This window comes from Empidonax traillii, unplaced genomic scaffold (assembly GCF_003031625.1).
Source record: "Empidonax traillii isolate 1590-97213 ecotype Southwest subspecies unplaced genomic scaffold, ASM303162v1 scaffold686:size905440, whole genome shotgun sequence".
NCBI lineage: Eukaryota > Metazoa > Chordata > Aves > Passeriformes > Tyrannidae > Empidonax > Empidonax traillii.
In genome coordinates, this window is record NW_020955879.1 from 712,912 (window position 1) to 731,485 (window position 18,574).

Here is an 18,574-nt window from a genome sequence, read left to right on the forward strand (position 1 = left end):
AACTTTTAACTCATTGCCTATCATGCTGGGCTTGAAATCTATGTGAGAACACAGTTCAGATCTTACAAAAGCCTCCAGTCAAGGGGCAGGTGTGATAACTGGTCATACCATACAAGAAGTCTGTCTGGTTTTATTTCTGGTAGATGAAGTCACTTTTTGAGAAATTGAATGTATAAAACTGCAGGGCATGATACGATAATAAATGCATAGAAGCTTTCATATTTATTAATTGAACATATTATAAGATAGAAACCAGCCAGAGTAGTTTTCTAAACCGGGATCAAGATTTTTTTAAAACAGCAACTCTTTTAGCTGCAGATCCTCATACAAAGCCCACTGTGAAGTTTCTGAGAATCAAGAGACATAAAACTGTATTAATATTTGAGACAAGGTAAACAAGACCATCACATATCATATATCCAAAGATAGACATTAAAAAAAACAAACATAAAAACAAACCAAACCAAGAAAAAACAAACAAAAAAGCCCCAAAACAAACAAACAAAAAACCAAACAACAAAAAAAGACCAATCCAAACCCACAATAGGAAGAAGTGACACTTTCTAAAGTCTTGTCCCAAAACAGTCAATAAAAAGCAACTTCTAGACTTCTAGAGATCACTTGCTGAGAAATTACTTGTAAGCTTCCATTTACTGTTCTGAAAACTGAATGATAAATGGGATAAGACTGTTGTTATTCCTAGCTTAGAAAGAGAAACTGAGGCACTGAAAGTTTATGCAATTTCTTCAGAACTCACAAAGGACATGAAAATACAACTCCTTTCCTTGGTCTCAAGATCCTCTATGTATTTTTCAAAAATGGGAGATGTTACTGTAATGACTATATTGTTTCCCTTAGGGTGAAGGGCAAGTCCCCTTCCAGTGATTTTCCTGATGTTGTTTGCTAAATTTCTTCTTATGGTTGTCAACAGGACATTTATAAAACAAATTATATAAATGAAAAGCTATGCCACATGGCAGGTATAAAAAGTAACAGTTCTAAGGATTCGTGCAAATACTAAAACACTGATTTTACCCTAGTGTTGTTCATGTCTTGTGTTACATGGCCCAGAGGTGTTTCTCTTTTTTTCCTACAAAAGGGATATTTGAATTTTTTTTCTTTTCCTTTTGTTGCAGTAATTAGTCATGACTGACATTTAGAGATATGCAGGGAGAGGTACCCCAATGCATTTTCTTTTGATGCTCCTTGAATTAGTTTCAGTGCTAAGAGAAAACATTTTCCTGCACCCCTCCTCTATATCTTTAAATGAATGTCATCCAAATGGCATTGCCACTCAAATGTTCCAGTGAAATTCCTTGCATGCTGATAGTGCAGTGTGGGATTCTCTAAAATTGTCCCCTGTAGGCTTGAATTCAGCCCCTGAAGGTTCACTTGAGTTTAATTTCGCTAATCACACAGAGACAGTTATTTTTTTGCTCTCGCTCAGCTTCTCTTTCACATGCGAGCACACTAACACACACACACACACACACACACACACTCACTCACGCTGCATCCCTCCCGCTCTGTTGCACTTAAGTCCAGATTTTCTCTGGCCATTCCCGCACACAAGCAGAGAGCGACACAACACGACGGTGCCTAAGACCATAGGTGGGTCGTTTGCTTCAAGCCAATTTATTCACATTTGCGATGGTAAGATTGATTTTTATCCTGCATTTCTGAGTTTATTTAACTGATTTCAGAAACTGCCACAGAGGTGGGGGCAGAGATCCTCTTCAAGGTTGCTGTCATCTGGAATTTTATGTCCTTCATTTTCTTTCACTCTGTATGCCTGTCACATCGGCTTAACTGTGAGTAGCATACTAGCCAGTACCTCTGGCATACTGTATATTAATAGAATATTGATATAGCCCAAATACTGTTGTGGGATTCATCATTTGGTAAATCCTCTGCCGTCTGCAGTTTTACAGACCCGTTTAATTAGCAATTTTACAACCTCCTATTCTCTCATTAAATTAATTAATAATTAAGTTCAAATATAGGCATCTTTAATGTCATAATTATATTTCAGTTTTATGGTCACCAGAGTTTAGCTCATTAGGCAAAGTAGTCATAAACCATAGTTCTATTTAGGGGCTGAGGCACTAATGCACAGGTAAGTTGCTTCTGCTCAGTATTTTTTATCCTTCTCACTTTCTCCCCTTCTACCCTCCTCCCCCCACCTTACCCTCTTCCCCACTTCTCCAGATTCCCTTCCTATCATTTCTCTCTGCTAACACAGGCATCTTTTTTTTCCTGTGGCAGCTCTTTCTTATTTGTATGTCACGTTAAAAAAAAAAACAATCCCTGGCACACGCTGTCACAGTTCCCCCTCCCCATTACTGTCTCTGGAGCAGTGCAGTGACACTGGCCTGCTATAGGTCCTGCTTCCTTGAAAGCCTCAGGGACCACCAACTCCAGTGCTGAGCACCCAGTGCTGAGCACCCAGAGGTTGCAAATTTTGTGCAGCGTCATATTGGTGATATTGTACTTCTTTTTGACTGTGGGATTTACCAAGGCATGGGATGTAGTAATGACATTTCACACAGTATGATATGTTGTGCGTTGTTTTATATGTAGTGGATTTATTTCAGTCATTATCACTGATTAAACCAGCTTAGTTGAAAAGGCAAAGCAAAACTTGGCTTTGAAATTGTTCTTATTTAATTTTGTTTGTGCTCACATAACCCAGGACAGCACTAATTATCTCTTTAGTGTAGCTCATATTTCTAATGTAATTCATATGTAAATTGTAATTTAAATCATATGGGAATGTTTGTGTTCCTTGCATATTCTCAGTAAAGAGCACAAACAGTGAATTAAAACTGTTTGGAAATGAAAACTTTATGTTGCCTTTTTTGAACTGTCTTTGATTTCTTTTGGCTTGATGTTTCTCTAATGAATCATGATTCAATTGGATGGCTAAGGCCGAAGCGTTTAGTCTCCTCTCTCTCTGTATTTATGCAGCTTGCTCACTGGCCTGCTTTTCCTTCTGAATTTGGAAGGCAGGGGGGAGCTTTCTACACGCTCGCTACCTTTGGAAAAAAAATCATCATAAGATGACTATGACTAATAATGAATAATATTTGTATCACTACAGAGCCTAAGAGCTTGGTATGTCACTATTTGTGCCACTTTGCTATTCAAATGGAACCACACAAGTGTGTTATTTCTGGTAGCATATAATATTAGGTTAAAATTTTAATCCCAAACCCAACTTTCCACTTAATAACCTTAACTTTTTTTTTTCTTAATGCAATATTACTGTCTTCTCTGAAAGTTGTTACTGCCCATAGTGAAGTGGTCTTTTGACAAGGCAAGTCAAAACTTATTTGTATGAGTAGAGCATAGGACAGTAAAAATTGTTCCCAAACTTCTGAAATTTCAGAATAGGTTTGCTTCCTGGATGTGGGAATGCTGCTGCAATACACTCTAACACCAAAAACAGAACTAACAGCAAAAGCAACAAGCTGGACTTCACCAGGAGGGTGAGTGTGAAAGCCTGCAGAGTCATGGGCAGCAGATGCAGGTGTGCTATCATCTCCTGAAGCAGAAAACAGAAGGCAAAAGATGTGAAGGAAACAGGAAGGGTAAAAAAGTCAAATAAAAGAATAATAAAACCTGGAAGGCTATCAAGTTAATGAATGATGATGTCGACTACACGTTTCTTAGCTGGAACTGCCCTTTACATTTCCTAGGCAAAACTCTACTCAAAACACTAGTGAGATAATGAATGTCTGTTTCTCATCCTGCCAAAAAAGATGTTTGCCCAGCCCATGCCAAATGAAGCTGTCTGTGCTGTACAGAGGCCAGGGCCCAGTGTCACTCCCTTGCCCCAGAAAATTGCAACCTGACCTGCCAGTGGCCACACAGGAGCATGTTTGAAGTGCTCCTTCAGATTTAGTGCAGGATGTGACATGATGGTCCTGGAAGCTTCTTCCCCTGGACAACTGCTGCTCAGACTAGTATGCAAAGCCCACAGGGGAAAAATCATTAACTCCCTGCCACCCTCTCTTTTGTTCCTGTGTATTGCTGTGGCCAGAAGAGAGGTTAAGGCTTTGAGGACTAATACTGGTGTATTAGTTCCTGATGCTGTAATGCTGAGCTCTGGGACAAGTGACTCTGCTCACCAGTGGGAAAGATTGCATGTGCCAAGAAAGAGGCAGAGGGGTCGCATCAGTGAACAGACACACTGCTTCCTAGCATCCCTCTGCCAACCTCCCCATCAGGAAAACCTCTCCCTATGTTACAGCGACCTTGTCTTTCTCAGGCCTTGGGGACCCCCTGCAGATAAGCTCAGCTTAGCAAGGTGCGGCATCGGGACGCTTTGTAGCACAGTTGAACAGAGGGTGGAAAAGGCAAGCAAGAGGCATCACTGGTCTGGTTTGGCTGTGACCTCAAAGCCCCCCTGCAGCCAGGTACCCTCTAGGGAGGGATGCTGCCACATCTAGGGCAGGCATTTAAAACACGTGTGGACGCACACCCCCACGCACATGCACGCATACTCACCGTGACGACACAAGAGCTGTCCGAAACTATTTTCAATAATTGATTTGCTGTTTAATTGAACATCATGACTGACTAACATAGCTCATTACTTTACTCATTAGTTAATTATCGAAGAAAGTAGGACAAGTCAATAAAATGGAAGGTTGTAAATTCCAATACTAATTAGCACCATTTCCTCAGAGACATATTTAAGGGCAGATTGGCTACCCGAGTGTCCCTGGACCTTGTAGATGAAGGGAAAGGGTAGACTTACCATAAATCTAGATTACCGGCAAGCAAGGCTCCTCAGCAGTAAGTAGTCAAGTACACAGGTGCTGAGCTACTGTCAGGCACCCTCTTTGAACTGGAATATTGGAACACAAGCAGCACAGAAATTCCTATTTTTAAAAGAAAAGAGGGGGGTGCGGGTGGTGAGGGAGGGAGCGCTCATACACCAGAGAGCTCACACACCATATTTAAAATAAATTATGCAAACTGAACTACTTCTGCAGAGCACATTTGCTCTCTGAAGCTCTCTCTTTCCAGTCTCTCTCGCATTCACTTCATCCTCTTTTTTTGGCAGTCCAAATCCTATTCAAAACACTAGTCAGACCCCTTCAGGAGTGGGCACATTTTTAATTTGTGGCTTCCAATTTATATTTCTGATTTGTGGTTTGGGTTTTGTTTTTGTTTAAATAAAGTATTGCAGTGAGGCAGAATTTAGTGGGTCCAGGAGAGCTTTAATTGAGCCAAAAAGTAATGTAAAGCAAATAAAGATAGTCTCAAAGAAGACTGGGAGAAAAGGAAGCAAAGGGAGTGCACATATGTGTAGCATGTCTGTATGCATGTTATATATTTTATATATACATGAGGTGTTATACATATGTGTATGTATAATTGAATAATAACTGCACGTGTGCATATAAAAAAAATACATGCAGATGCATACACAGAGCTACATACATACCTACATACACACAAACAGAAATATGCCAATATAGGATTCTTTTTCCTCAGTAGGAGGAATTTAGCAAATTTCTTGAGTTCTGCAGTTTAAAAGCCCTCAGGACTTACAGGCTGCCTTTTAAAAATCAGCACAAGAGGACTCAGGCTATGAAAAGGTTCTGTTGATATACTGGTACACTGTTCAACCATTCATCTAAATTATTATAAACAACTAAGGAATCAGAATAAATATATTTTATTAATTCCTTTTATTTGGAGACATATCTTTTGGGTCTTCCTCTCAATATACATTCACTTCTAAAAAATTAATTTCCAGTTAGGTGAATGGAAATGGAGATCAAAAGCATTACTTGAGCTCGACTTAAGGGAAGAAATCACCCTAAGAATAGCTCTTATTCTGGAGCTTTAAATATTTAGCAATTCTAAAAATATATTAATGGATTATTGTAAAAAATGCTAACAAATGTCTGTTACTTGACTTACTATATTTTTTGCCTGATTATTAAACCACAAGTTATGTTTTATTTTCAAGTGTTTTAAAAAGTACCTTACCAGAGTGTTCTAAAAATCTTTTTTTTAATCTAAAAATCCATTACATGGATTTTTTTAATCAGTAGTTTTGAGAATCTGGTCTCTGGTGCAAATAAAGCAAGACTGAAATTTAGGTTTAGGGAAGAAGGAGGAAATGTGATTAACAGAAAGTTCCTGATAGAAATAATGCAGGGGGAAAATCTTAAACTATTTTAGTAAAATATCTTTTTTAAAAAAGTAGTATTTTATCATTCATTTTTGGGAAGGGATATTTGTTCGGAATGTTCTCTTTGCATTAGTAAAGGATTGGAAGAAAACCCCAAAACAACACCATATAAAATTGACCTGGGAAACAGAGAGAAAACAGTTAGATGTTCATTCAGCATAGGCTAAGGCACAAGGTATGTACAGCATATACAGGCACTGCATACTTGCTAAGAGTTGGAAATTATAAAGGAGAACACTCAGAAAAGATACGTTTCCAGACAGTGCCAAGCACTCTTTGATACTGAGATTTTTTTATTTTTTTTTTTTAAATGGTTCTTGTTAGGTCATGGTGGATCCCTAGATTAACTTGAACACCTTGTCTACATGGCCTCGGGGAGAGCTCCCAAACTGAGCAGCCAGCAAGAGCTCAATATATGCAAGGGGTATGGGAATGGGGAGGAGGCTGTGAGAGGACCCAACTTCAAGATTTGAGTCATGCTTTAGAGCCCCAAATGGCTCTAAAAGTACACAAATATGCAATGGTTATATTTTACACTGTCATTTGTAGAACGCATTGTAATGTAAGTAGTACCTTACATACCTTGTATAATGTAGGGTAATTCTTATTTGCATTTTTAATTCCTTGTCTGTATCTGCTGTTAATCACTCCAAAATTGGAGGCAGAAGTCGATTACCGAGCGCAATACCTAGAGTACTCTGAGCCAGCTGATGCAAAATGTGCAGACTGGAAGTGCTCTGGTGAATTTGCAGAGGTCTTCTGTGAGATGGGGCCCCCAGGCCCCTGCAGCCTTTAATCAGCTGTAACTGGAGTGAAGCTGTCAGCTCCTGCTTGTATTCTGTCAACTTCAGTACCACTTAGAGCATCCCTGACAAACGTACATTGAACATTTAACAGTCAATCTGTGGGCAAGCTTTTGATTTTGCAGGAAACTTTCTCAGTTTCCACTTTTTACAAAGGAAAACTTGTTAAGTTATTAGGGAGGAAAACGGAGAAAAACATCCTTCAGTCAAATCCTTTTCTTTTATGGAGAAACCCAGTTATCTTTTCTTTAGCAGGATGATGGATTGGCTCAGTTCAAGGTGATATCCCAGCTGGTGCAAGACAGAGAAAGGGCTATTGTATGATGGTGACACCTCTCTTCCTCTGTCAGTCAAACCGTGCTAATTGTACTGTAGAACTGGAGCAGCCTGCTATTATTAGAAGTATTATCATATAAATTATTCACACTGAAAAATATGTTCAGCTCTGGTGTGTTTATAAGTTTCCCATTAAGAATTTAAATTTAAATATCTTTTCCAACTTCATGAACCTCCCCAAATATCCTTCTTCCACTCACCTACTTCAGGTGTTGCTTCAAAAACATACAGGTGTGTGACTGTCTGGGATGAGTGACTTCAAGCAAAGCTGTTCTTATATTTTGTAAATACTAAATGCATTTCAAAATAGTGCAATACAACCCAAACGTACCCAAGAATTCTTTATTATGTGTAAATTATTTGAAGGTTTTTTTCCTTGAAGCTTTTCTTTCTGATGCCTGGGGATTTTTTTTTTTTCTATTTTTGTGTGTAGTTTATGGACTAAGCCTATTATTTGCTAATTAAAGGTCCTACCTCCTTCTCTTGGGAGCTTAAAAACTCTACTATTATTTCTTCACAGAGCTCACTCCTACAGTATCCCTGCTGTAAATGCAGCTGAATCTTACCTAATGATGACAAAATAAGGCCATGGCACATCTGAGCAGTCTGTAAGGCTACAAAGGGAAGTAGGACAGACACAGTTTCTTCGCAAGTCAAATCAGTCCACAGCATTTAGTTTCCTCACAGGTTCCATGGTACTGCCATTGCAAGAGGGAAATTATTATTTTATATATATATAACATTACAACACTGAGCTCCAGTGACCACACTGATCCCTGGGGCCTCTGCCATATGCCACCCCACAACATGGAAAATTTCCATGAGAGAATAGAAACTTCCTGGAGGACACTCTAAGAGTTAAGAGTCCTCAGAAGACAGTTTTGGGTGCCTTCCACACCATTTATGTAAAATGGGAATGAAAACACTTCTGGTCTCCTAAAGGCACCATATGAAGCTTATGGCAACCTCATCCAGGCAGAAATTAAGAAATTAATTCTAAATTAATTAGACATTAAAATTAAACATTGGAGTAATTAATATTTGTATGGTACCAAGATGTACCTATTTTTTATTACTAATATGAGTGTTGTTGGTATCACTTTTACTATTTTAATACTTTTTTTTTTTTGCTGTAGCACTTAGAAGCCCTCACTGCAGAGGGCAGTAGTGCAACCACCGTTGCACCAGCCAGACAGAACAAATCACTGTCCCTTCTCCAAAGGGTTAAGGAGCAATGACTGTACTTGTGGAAGCAGTTCTGGTCCTACCAATACAGAGAGTTGCCAAGTGAAATCTGGAAGATTATTTAAAGGAAAAAATTATTAATTCATATTGTTTTCAGTGGGAGTTAGGTGCCTAGCATGCATTAAAACCGAGGCCTGGATTAGGAAATCACAGCTAGTGACAGCTAACATGCACTGGCAAACTTAATAAACTGAAACAGAAGGAATAGCTTTAGGAAAAAACAGCAGCAAGAAACTTTTGCAGAATTCAATGCAGGGACATTTCCAGTCATATTTAAAAGGAGAAAAAGTTTCACACAAAGTCAGGCCTACCCATCTTGCAGAAGTCTGAGGAATGAGTAGAGAACCACAAAGTGTCAAAGCAAACCCACTCATCTCCATTACATATGAAGTAAGATGCAGATAAATGAATAAATATATAAATTTTTGTGCATATATTTGAAGAACCCTTCTTTCCTGCAGCTGACATTCATCAAATTCTCACTGCCTCTCCCAGTCAATTCTCTCCTTCAATTAACCAATAAGTCAATTTGTTCTTTCTCCATCAGAAAAATCCTCCTCTCAGCAAAAAATGCATAATTTCACTATCAGATCAATTCACCCTTCCTTCTCACTGCTTAATCGATAATCTCTGCATCTCCTACACAGCAAACAGGTCAGTGAAAACAAACCTGCCTAGGAAGTTTCTTTCCTTTTATTTGGCATGCTACCTATATACAGGTGCCTCACCAGGCACTTCTGAGCACAGAAGCATGGAAACACTTGAAAGAATACTGTGGGGCATTGAAGGCAAAAGAAAGATCAGAACTGAGCTTTTATTTCCAATAACATTACAGCTGTTTTGACAACTGGTGGAATTACATGTCACACCAAAAGTGCATGCAAAATTTCACAATGTTTAAAAAAAAATTGAGTATGTAATGACACATCGCTCCATTTTTGGGCAACATAGAGCTTTTACAAACCATTCAATCCCACTAAACTAGAAGTTTAGATTACATAAAATAATGAAATCAGCCAAGTTGGTTACAATGCTGATATCAGTGCTTGCAGCACAGAAAGGGCAAGGAGCTCAGTTTCCCTGAAAACTTAATAAAACTACAAGCACTCCATTTGATGATCAGAGAATAAATTTTGTGAGATTATATTTTGGGAGGTTTCTCCATCATTTAGAAATGTGAAGATTTAAAATATTACCTGCTAAAAATAACATGTCTTCACATATTTATTTTGTTGTTGTTGTTGTTTAAAGTTCTGCTGAGTGTTTTTTCACTTTATGTTTGGCATTTTTCTTCCCACTTCAATTGTTTGCTCTCTGTAGTGGTGTGGCTGGGTATGGAGTATGAGTATTTTTTTACTGTCAGCTGTGAATCAAAGCAAAAGTGAAAGTTAAACTTTTTTCTTTGTGATCTATTAAGGTTTGTGAATATTTTCATACCAGAGCACTATTTGAATATTTATGAATAAAATTAAATACTCATTAAATACTAATGAGTTACCATTCTCAGTCACTAGCCTATTCCTAATCTGTTTTGCCATTAACTCATAACCTCAATGGAGTAGCCCAGGTTAGTCTTTGGCAAAAATTTCCAGCTGAATATTTTATTTAGGGAAGAATGCAAATTTGGGACAAGCCAAACTATTCATAAACTTGTGCTGAATTTTGTTAATAGGTGACCTGAAAATAAAAAGAAAGAAAATCAGAAAAGTCAAACTGCCCCTTTCCCTTCATTTTAAACAATGTTCCCAGTTATTGCCTCAAACTGATTCTTTTCCGTTCTAAGGAAAACCAGGTCTCAATTTAACCCAATTAAATACTTTCTAAGCAACTCATAGACACCAAAATCTCCTGAAAAAGATCTAGGGTGCTGTAGTCTCCTTTGGGAGCCTAGCTGGTTTTGAGTGCCTTGCAGCTGGGAACATGATTTGCATCAGAGAGCTCGTGGTGTAAAGACTCCTCCCTGCAAGGATGTTGTGCCTCATTGATACACCGACAGTACCTTTGCAATGAGAAGGGACATTAGACAGCACCTTCAGTTAAACTCTCTGCGGGACAGGGGTGTACCTTGTTGCTCTACAACTCTCATGGGGAACCATGCTGCTCTCTACAGCTAACCGAAAGGATGTCGTAGCTAAGTGGTGGTCCATCTCTTCTCTCAAGTAAAAAGTGACAGGATGAGAGGAAATGGCCTCAATTTGTACCAGCGAAGGTTTGGACTGGATATTAGAAAAATTTTTTTCACTGATAGGGTGGTCAAGTACTGAAACAGGCTGCCCATGGAAGTGGTGATATCACCGTCCTTGGAAGAGTTGAAAAGATGTGTGGATGCGGCCCTTGGATACATGGTTTAGTAGTGAACAAAGTGGTGCTAGATTGACAGTTGGATTTCATAATCTCTTCCAACTTCAGTGATTCTATGATTCTAGAAAAGAGCTAGAGATCACTGCTGTAAAAGATGCTACAAAATACACAAACATTAGAAGCCTTTTCAACTGAAAAGCTAGAATAAGATGCAGCTTTGAGACAAAAGTATCTTCACTTTTGAGACAGCTTAACATATGTAATATATACAGATTTCACACTATACAGTTCATGCTGTGAACATGTACACAAGCATTGCAGAGCACTTCTGTTATGGCTTCATTTAAGATTGACTTTCCATAATATAGATATGATTTTATTTTGAATCACAGTTGATTATCTGTGCTATACAACTGCAACACAGGGAAATAATCTCTCTTTTAGCTGCCCTGGGGTGGATAAACACAGTTTTCACAGTGCTACCCCATGGCTATTGGAGCTGCGTGGTGGGGAGGGAGGGAAGAACTAATCTGTGTACAAGATTATGGAAGGGAGAGAAGATTGCAGTACACAGATTGTGTTTACCACACTCTTTGTGACCATCACCCAATGGCTGTCTCTTAACCCGGGAGGACAAAGAGGCAAAGGAGAGGATACAAGATCTCCTTTTGACCAAGCAATTTACTTGCTCATTGTCTGGTAACAGGGAACAACCGTTGCTTGAGCAGAAAGACCTTTTAACACTGTTGCCCTTGAAATCCTTATTTTTGTTAACGACAGGGCTTACGGCTACGCTCCCCTTCTCCTCCACCCCCTTCCCTTCCAGCTCCAAGTAGCAGAGAAGAGGCTGGGCCAGCCCGCTCCTGGCCCCGGGGAGGAGGTGGCAGAAGGCTGGCCTTATTTACCTTAGCCATTTCCCCGTGTAATCTGGGTAATCGTGTGGCTAATCGGTGACATGGAGGAGCCCCCCACACCGCAATTCACAATGCCAACCCATTCATATTTCATACAATAGGGTATTTAAGTCATCCCATGCCTTGCCAAGGCGATTGCTCCCCCTTTGTTCTGATGTTTTCAGCAGGGGTCCCCTGCCCTACTCCCTCTTTCACACCAGCATATGTCCTAACTCTTGCCTACTGCAGCTGGACAAGGGCTGTTGTTTTTGTTTTGTTCTTCAAAACCAATGAGTCGATTATGGCGGTGTGAAATGTGGGTTAAAACAGTCCCCACATGTATGCATACATTAGCCATTTGCTACATTACAACTTCACAGCAAAGTGACCGATGAGGCAACAGTGCTCATGCTCTTCCATTTTGAATGGGCAATCTGCTAAGTACAAAAGGAAATAGTAAATAAAAGACTGACTGAACATATTGTTTCAGAAATGGCTCACCATGCTATATCAAAGTGAAATAAAAGTACTTCTACCCCAATGTCCTGCAATCATAAAGAACAAATCCGATCCGTAACAGAAAATTAGAGGGTTCACATGAATGGATGCAGAATATTAAATTCAGACCACATTCCTGCAGTAAGGATTACTACTGCATGTTCACCTTTATTTGCTGCCTATCTCACATTCAGCGTATAGTGAATTCAACAGCCTTACAAATTAGGGAATCTGATCTCATCTTTGTACAAACCAAAGACAAAAAGCCCATCGTAAACACCTCCAGTTCAGGATTTACCTCTCATAGGGTGTGTTGATTTGGGGATCAGAACTGGCAAGGAGAAATCGCATTCATAGGCTGGACTATCAGATCTCTTCTGTCCCTGGCTAGTAATGACAAAAAGTCAATTCTCTCCAAAAACTCTTTTGTAGCTTATACAAAACAGATCTTGTGGCTCTATTTCTCTTCCAAGATGTAAAGAAATTACATATCACAGCAATTCCCTCAAAATTAATACTTCAAGCTTAAGTTAAAGTCTGAAACACAAATACAATTTTGTGTTTCAGACTTTAACTTAAGAATAACCCTAGATGCATTATAATATAATTCAGGTACTTAAAAAGAGGTATTTAATGACATGGCAAAAGATGCCATTCCCTCCTGCTTCAAGTTTGTGCTACTCCATGGATGTACAATTGGTGCTGAAACACATCACTCGTGACTTTTCCTGTAAATGCCTGAGCCATGTTCCTTAGCTTGAATTCAGCACAAAGAAGTTCACACCTGTGTTCTGTATTACAATCAGTTTTCATTTTTTTTTCTCGTAAAACTGCAAAAAAATGTTTTGAGCCTCAGTCTTGAGAGCCAGTTTTCCACAGAAAGCTAAGCTTTCTATGAAATGTTAATTAATTAACACACATGCAATATTTTACAGACATAAACAGTAGTGTATTGTATAAAGTACACAAAAGAAAAAATGTGTACAGCATGCTCACCTAGTTTTTTGAATGATTAACTGTAAGCCTGAAACCAGGAATTTCAAAATCTTGAGGGGAACAGAAGGCACAACACAGATGTATTTAAAATTTCATTTTAATTATCAGAGAAGTTATAACATATTTTTTCAAAATCCAACTTTTCAATGTCAGAATTTTGAAACCTCTTTATTTCTGCACATGCCCCAGTCCCCCAAATCACAAAATAACTATAACAAATAAAGCTTCTCAAGACTGTTTTTTTCAGTGCAGACTCTCACTAGAATGTGCAGCAGCAAATTATCTATCTGTACACCTCTCACTGAAGTAAAGCAGATTTTGTTCAAATTGCTATCAAAAGAATTTATACCACCTGAAAATGATCCCAATTCAGATGATCCACTAAATTTGTAAATGCTTGTCTTCCCCAGCATCCAAACAGCAGGGACAGAGCTACAGCAATGTAAATGTGCTAATCCCAGCACAATGTATTCCCACATCTCCCTGATGTGATATCAAATCATTCTAAAGAGTTTTCAATATACAAATTAATTAGCTACAGCGAAACAGCAAAGTAACGTCTAATGAAGACCAGGGTTTAAAATACCAGAAGTAGCCTGTTGTACCCTTTCCCTCATCTTTAATATTCTTTTGAAATGGGTTGCAGATATAGTTCAAGTGTAATTTAACTAGAGACAGATGGAATTTAATGAACAGGATTGTTTTGATTATATGGTAAACACAGTGGACATTTTAAAATATGCATTTTCAACATCTGCAAGAATACCATTTCTGTTTTAGCACCTCAAAATGCTACTGCCATGCAGTAACTATCTATCTATCTATCTATCTATCTATCTATCTATCTATCTATCTATCTATCTATCTATCTATCTATCTATCATCTGTCTATCTATTCATCTATCCATTTATCATCTATCTAAACACTTGTAATGCTGAGCAAGATGATGACACTATTTTGTTACTGAACATATGATATTATATTCTACTTAAATACTCAATTTCTTATTTCTTAAAACAATCAGTTCATGGAAAAGCAGTTAGATATTTCTACTCAAAAAATTTAATCTCTCTAAAGCTAATCTCACAGAATTAAAAAGATGCAAGCAAAGAATGTTTGTAATGTACAACTTGCAGAAATAAGATAAAAAACAACATGAGAGAGGAAACTTAATTACCTAAGAAATATCTGCTACTTGCAGGAAATACAGAGCTGCCACAGTCACATGTTTCTTATTTAACTAAGAAATGGAAAGCCCTAATTAATTAAATTAAGGTCCTGATCCTCACTGGATGTGAAAGTCAAAGAGACCTTATCCATGTGAACCTCATAGCTGGAGTGGGACTGAACACTCCCTTTTGCTGTCTATCAAGGATAAAACTCATTTTGTAATCCCACCACTTCATTAACACCTTTCCAGCACATTATCTTTGCCCTAATCCTCCTGTCACTTTAGGGATTCAGGGTCATTAGAGCACTTGAAGGGTCGATGTTATTGTCGTGGAGGTGTGAATTGATCACTAAGATGACAACTGGTGACAAGTATACTTTATTAGTCTGCTACTTTGCCTCTTAATAGCTACTGATTATCCTGTCTTTTAGAAAGGAAATTTGGACTCCTTCTGCCATTGCCAAGGATTACACTGCTTTCTAATAGGACCATCTAATCACTGTCCCCCATCCCTTCGACTCCCTCAGAAAGTATCCCATTCAGACATGCTATGTTTGCCCAACTCAATAGAACTACTTGTGTGAGTAAATCAACAAGGTAAGGCCCTTTAACCCTCCTATTACATTGTGTTTGGCTTTTGATTGAGAGAATTTCTCTGTTAAAAACCCAAACATTTCTGATTGCTTCTTTTCCTTTGCAGTGGCATGAATAGGATCATTTTTTTTTTCCAAAAGTCCCATTTTAGATATGGCTATGCTTACTATTTGAATGGATTTCCCAGAGGAAGAGCTGGCTTTCCAAGCATCATCATATTGCATTTTAATTACACATTAAGCCCAACCAGCAAAAATAAAATTAAACTTTTGTGTCTTGCCAGATTTCGCATGCTTCAAGTCTTAATTGCTGTTGACCACAAGAATTACATTTAGTATTTAGTTTTACAGAACTCCTTGCTTAAAAAAGGGTAAAAAAAATATAAAAGGAAAAAGGAAAAAACTTTTCAAACTAGAGAGCTGGGGAGTAGAAAAATCTTTGGGCAGCATAAATGTACTATTGTACTTACTTGACAGTGGCAATCTTTGCATTGCTGGTTGTTTTGTTTCATATCAGGGTAAACATATCTATAAGGGATCAGACTTAGCAGCAAGGGAATATTAATACAGAACTCTTAAGTTCTTTGATCTTTTTTATTAACATTGATTAAAAAATAACACTGACAACAAAAAGAAAACAACCCCCAGATCTCCTATTCCTACTCCAAAACCCACATAAAAGTCAATCTCTGTATAACACTGCCTTCCAAAACCAAGTGCTAAACCTAAATCAGCAAAAATCAGAACTTTAACAAATATCTCATCTTGAATTTTGTACTAGAGACATTCAAATATGAACCTAGATGCTCAGGATGAATATTTGACCTTCCTAAGTAATCTAAATTGTTCAAGGTTATTTTATAGGATTAGTACTTCACATGGATGACACATTTCCCATGAAAAAAAGCTGCTACATAAAATTCAGATTGGCTCTTTGAATTTTACTGTGGTCAAAAAAACCATTCAAACAGTTTGTGCAATAATATGATCCCTCCCTTCCCCTTTTAACCATGCCTATGTAGAACTTCTGCAAAGGCACTTTGTTTGCTTATTAAAAAAAGCTTGAAGATGATTGAAACCTTTAATTAATTTTTTATTTGATTTCACTAGAGAAAAGTAGCAAATACTTATGGTATTACTTTTCCAAGAGTATGACTGCATTTTATAGGTAGTTTTACATGCACAGTCCTGTTCAAGAAAACCAAAATTTCTTTCATTTAACCTCCATGGGTCAATACAAAGCACAACTGCTTGTGATTAGAGTGTTGTTTGGTCTTCTGATCCCACTGTCTTCTTCAGAAAGAGATCCTGATCTGTATTTGGATGGAGGTCTCTCTAGACCCTATTCTAAACTGTAGCTACTTTTACTTCACTAGTTTGAGATTTAAAATATTTTTATTTAACTAAGACATGGCCCATAAATTGTCAATGTAATTTCAGCCTGAGTGACTCACCTCAGTTTTCATTAACCATACCTTGACAGCTTGACTTACCTGAAACAAATTGGCCTGTGTGAAGATAATACCCATACCAACTGCAACAGCTATGGGGTTAATGAGCAAGATGTTTGGGAGACAGAACATATCTGTGAAGTAAATGGGAGAAGGCTGAGGTCACTTCCGAAACCCATGTCAATGGTTGCTTTATACAGCCTGCTTTGACAAACGTAGGCTTCGGAAATAACTATTACCTGACAGCATTTCTGGAAACAACCATTCCTGGATATTCATGTTAAAAATGGGTACTAAGAAACAGAAGACATTGTAGAGGCATTGACACAAACTGGTACAGTAAGATGGGGTTGAGATGTTTCCTTACCATCACCACACTGGTGACTCAAATTTGGTTCCCACAGAATGAAATTACCTTCCTGCCACAGAAAACTAGTGAGCAGTCCTTCCTGGAAAGAGGCTGGCTGAATAACCATCGTCTACTCATTATGATTTAGGTAAATCATAAGGTCAGGTAGATTTTTGGTTTAAAAAAAAAAAAAAAATCAGGTAAGTGATCCTTGTATGTCTGAACAGCTTTTCCAACAATTTGAGATCTTTCTGTTTTACATTAGAAAACATGGACTCTCCTGTAGGATTGACTTTAGGCTGTGGTAAAATTAAGTGTCAGACAGCAATTCCTGTGGATGAGCCACTTCATGCTGTTGAGTTTTTTGCTCCAGAATTACTCACAGGTCAGAAATGTATTGTCCTCTTGTGGAAATTTCCACTCCATTGAAATGTAAGAAGTACAAGATTATTTATTTTGAAAAAAAAAAAAATCTGAATAGATAATAAAGTTCACAGAAAGAGCTTTGAGGAAATTTCTATCAAAGAAAGTAGAACTTACATGAGATGGGATCAGAGTAGTCCATAGAAAAATATCCTGAACATCTTGGGGAGGTGAAATTTTTATATTACCTCTATATCTGGTAATAAAAAGACTGGTACTGAAATATACTTTGATGTCCATACATAAATAATGGGCCAAATAATTGGAAAATTTTAGGAGACAAATATGACAAAAAATGGGAGAAGACTGTAAATTTCTTCTGGAGGAAAAGATCTAGTATCCCAAGAGAAACTAGCACCTCCTGGCTAAAAGCAGGGAAGAGATATACTTTCAGCTGAAGGAGGAGATATATTTTTCAGAAGGGTACATATTCCTTTGCAATGACTGAACAGAGACTGTTCAGTAAGAGTTCGCTCTTGAAGGCAATCAGGGACAGGGAAGGGGAGCTCCCATGCCAGAAATTACATTTGAATGTCTCTTCAAAGGCTTTCTGTCACACTTCCTTCTGTGTGCAGAGGACAGTTGACTTCTTTAAAAAAGTAAATAATCCTACCACTTTGGGTACCCCAAACTTTCACAGGCAGAGCTGAATGGTGTTCTGAGAGAATTGCTCTTTTCAGGCAGACCATCAGCAGATGATAATGCACCAGAGTCCTGGGTCCCTGTGGCAGAGGCCATATCTGATGACAGCAGTGATCAGATCTAGATCTATACTTAGCATCTCTATAGGAAATATCCCTGACACTATCAATTTTCTCCCACTGTCTGAACAATTCCAGAGGTTTGTCCCTTCCACAGTCTTGGCCTCCCAGCCTCTTGTTCTAGTGTATAACAACCTAGCACAGTGCAGCTACTACATATCCAAGGCCCTGTCACAAACAGCCCTACTAAACAAGCCTAAGGATGCCACAATACATATTCACAAAGAAATTAGGATCGTCTCTTCCTAAAAAATATGATGATATTATGCATTGCTGCTAGCAGGACTTCCAGTTCAAGAGATAGTTCTTTGGATAGATAAAGCACTTGAAGTCCAGTTCAGATTGATAGATTAGCTCAAAACTCTGGCATTTGGATTAAAGAAGTATAGAAATGAATCTTATATTTGACACTAAAACACTTTCAAAGGGAGCCTTTTCCACTGCCTGTACTTTCTTAAATCATAGCAGAAAGAACTGCCATGGCAGAACAGTGTGAGAAATTACTGTCCAACTGCTTCTCTGTTTTCCCACGTTATGACTGA

At 38.2% G+C, this 18,574-nt stretch overlaps 1 long non-coding RNA gene across 1 annotated transcript in view; it reads left to right on the forward strand.

Moving 5' to 3' along the window:
* The first annotated feature begins 1,418 nt into the window (after positions 1 to 1,418).
* LOC114065669 overlaps positions 1,419 to 18,574 on the forward strand; it is a 32,013-nt gene continuing 14,857 nt past the window's right edge. The window contains exons 1-2 of the long non-coding RNA XR_003573025.1: positions 1,419 to 1,611; positions 1,704 to 1,811. This is a non-coding gene — a long non-coding RNA (uncharacterized LOC114065669). The remainder of the gene's footprint in view (positions 1,612 to 1,703; positions 1,812 to 18,574) is intronic.